The following is a 3,626-nucleotide window of genomic DNA, read 5'->3' as shown; positions in this document are numbered from 1 at the left end:
AAGTTTGTTGAAGTTCTTGACAATGGAGTTCAATGTGATGTTCTTGATGTTCAAGAAAAAGGAGTTCAAGTTGATTCTCAAGATGAAAAAGTTTTTTGCTCAATTGGAGTTCAAACCGATGATATTTTGTGTTCTTGTGATTCGTTTGAAGGAATGATTCCTTATCGGAAGCCGGTGGTTCAAGAAATTCACAAATATCAAACTCCAAAAGATTTGATTCAAACTCAAAATGTTCATGTTGTTGAAAGTGGGTTTGTTCATGGAGTCAAGTCTTCAAGATGCAAAAAGATGAGAAAGAAAAAGAAGAAGAAGATGAATTGGAAGAACAAGCGGGTTTACTCACAAAAATCGTCATATGTTGTGAAGCCAAAATCCGTGAAGCAAATTTGGGTTCCAAAGCAACAATATCCAAATGTTGAATTGAATTTGAAGTCAAAACCCAAATGTGTTGGTGGTTCTTTTGAAGATGTTCTTGGATCGTTGAAGAACACGAAGAACGAGTTGTACATCTTGCATGGTGGGTGGTACAATGTTCGATTTGGAGATTTTCTCATTCCGACAAAAGAACCAAGATCTTCCAAATTTGATTCGTTCGTTGAAAACGGAACTCGGTTTGTCAAAAAGGTAACTCAAATTCTCAAATGGATTCCAAAACGTCCATGATTTCGATTCGTGCTTTGCGTTTTTCATTTTTGATCGATTTGCCTCATTGGATCTAATTCGTTTTTACCCCATCGATGATCCAATACATTTTTTTTTTGATCAAGTCCAAATCTCAACACAATTTTAAAAGCCATTTGTTGTTAATTTCGAGCCCAAAGAAAATTGAATCCAATACTATTCATTTTTTTTTATCGTGAGCCCAATCAAAATTTCAAATGTTCACTAAACAATAATGGGAAGCCCACTCATATTTTTTAAGATTCGATGTATTTGATTAAATCTGAAAATCTTGTGATTCTCTAAAAAGCGATGTTCGTAAGATTGACTTGTACATCTGCTGTATCTAATTGTACCATCGGCTTTATTCTTAAACGATTCTTCATCTAATTGTTCGATTAGGTTATAATCGGAGTATGTTTGGTTTTCATTATCAGTCTATCGATTTCTTTGAATCAAATCAAGAAAGCCCATGCTTGAAATCAAATTTGAAATCGATATTGTCAAAATCATTGTTCTTGAGAAATTAGAACTGAAATTGACTGAAGTTCGAACAGATAAGTAGAACTTGAATGAATTTGTTGAAGTCGATATTGATTTGGGGTAAATAATTAGTTTCGATTTTGATGTATTTGTTTCAAGTTACTTGAGAGTCAACAATATTTCTTGGAGTCGGTTGTTGAATTCGATTTGGATGGGTCAGAAATCAAATGAGTCATTTGATTTTGTGTTTGATGAGTCAAAATCGTGTTGGGTCTAATTCGTTTGTTTGGAGGTAATCTGGAATTGTTATTCGTCGATGATTATTAATGAGAATTGGGATTTCGAAGGTTGAGTATCCGAGTATTTGGATCTTGATAACGATTGGGAAGATGTTTTTGATTTTGGATGTTGATAATCGGGTTTGAGAAGATATCGATTTTTGATATCGATGTGATTTTTGATCGATTGGGAAGACTAGATTTCGAAAGATTGAAGTCTGCGTTTGATTGTGATTATTGCTATTGAGTTCCCAATTAAAAACCTAGCCTTGGGTATTGAAATCGATCGGGTATCAAAGTCGATAGTTGACAGAGACAAACGAAAGCTTGGAGTCTATTATCAATGGTCGATGGTATTTGTCGATGTGCGAAGCACTGTGAGCGAATGGTTGATGGAATTCGTTCATGAAATGGTGTGATGTTTGGAATTCAATAGTTGATATTGGGTTTGGTAAACTGGAAAAAGAACAGGGCAAAGTTGATTTCGATTTAGGGTGTTAATGGATTTCAAATGGTTAAGTTGGAGTCTATGTTCGTTAGTTTGGAAATCGATGTTTGATGAAGCAATCGATCTGGGAACGAGAATTGAAGATGATTTTGATCGTTGATTTACGAAGGGTTCAAGTATGGTTGGTGATTGTAATGAAAGTAACGAAGAACTGTAAGGAACGAATGAAAAGCGAAGAGTAGTAGAAAATTCGAAGGATTGACTGTGTTGGAATGAATCGAAGGGTACAAAGGTGTTAGGCATTTGAACGGATGGTTACTGGGTTTTTATTTTCGAAGGGGTCTTTGTACGTGTTCAAGTCTTCGTATGTTTGTTACTTAGTTACTGATTGAAGAAGAAAATCAAAAGTTTCGAATATTACCCCTGAAGTTTCGAAGACATGGCACAAATGGTCCAATTTCGAAATGGTGACAAAAGTTGTGAAAAATAACAGAATTTTTCTATTTGCCCCTGCAGTTTCGAAATATTAACAGAAAATACCCAAATTCGAAATTGGGCAAATTTTCTAAGAAATTGAAGAATGTTCATTTCTGGTCCCTGCAGTTTGTGCAAATTGACGCTTTCTACCCAGCTTTGGAAAAGGGGGAGAGTTTTGCATATTTGGCTGTTTTGGACGCAACGGGTCCCTGCAAGTTTCAGAAAGTGACAATTTCTACCTGGATTTTGAAAAATCTTGCAACTTTCACCCAAAAAGTCAAAATTTTTCATAAATTGAAAATTTTTTTGTAGCTTTTTCGTGATTGTTTTTTCGTGCAAGATTTTTGGTGATTCATTTTTGGTACACATCAAGGGGGAGTATTGTGAAGATTATTCCTCGGGCGCTTCTCATCCTTAGTGGGTTTTATAATCATTTTTTGATTATAAAAAGGGGGAGAATGATGGGTATTCGAAGCTTCTCGGGTTTGTCGAATATTCATTTGCGGATTTGAAGACCGGTGTTACTTCGAGGAGGAGTTTGGTCTTGATCGCGCTAGCTCGTTGGAGATTAAAGCCGGACATCCAATCCTAACTTTGAGGGGGAGAATGTTAGGGTGCAAAGTCACGCTTGGATGAGGCTTTACCCACTTTTGTGTGTAATGAGTTGCCTTTCCTTTATAAGGAAGTGAGTGGCACTCTTTTTATGTAAGGAACACTTATGAGAGCATTAGTTTAGAAAGAGAAATATTGCAAGACCCATTTGTACTCTTTCTATGAAACTAATGAGAGCTTAAAAAGAATTATTTACTTCTTGTGTTCTTGATTTTGTATGATGAATCACTAGATCTTTCTAATTCCGCACATGCCATCAGAATCAACACCACTACATAAGCCTCTAACGTTTCTTCTCAATTGTATATAAGAATGATTCAATTTTCAGAAATGCCCTGTTTCCGGTAATGTACACCAGGTGTTTGATGAATTGTATTCGTTGTGACAACCCAAAATTTTCCATTATGTACAACCATCCACTTCTATAGAAGTCAAAATTGTTTCTGCTAACTTTCAAGCTTTTTGGAATAAGTTTGAGTGTTTTAAAGATAGTATATCAAGAGATATCAGGAGAGAGGATACCCTAGGGTTTATTATGCAACAATAAATGCCCAAAACTTCAAGAGTTTGGAGTTTACGGTCCAAAATGGTATTGGGACCGTAAACCCTAAGGACTATATAAGTGAGACTTAAATATTTTATTCACTTTTTCACATTTCCAAGACTAG

This window comes from Lactuca serriola, chromosome 4, assembly GCF_051521515.1.
Source record: "Lactuca serriola cultivar US96UC23 chromosome 4, Lser_US96UC23_V15, whole genome shotgun sequence".
Classification (NCBI taxonomy): Eukaryota; Viridiplantae; Streptophyta; class Magnoliopsida; order Asterales; family Asteraceae; genus Lactuca; species Lactuca serriola.
The sequence above is the reverse complement of the archived record's forward strand: the minus strand, read 5'-3'. Positions refer to the sequence as shown.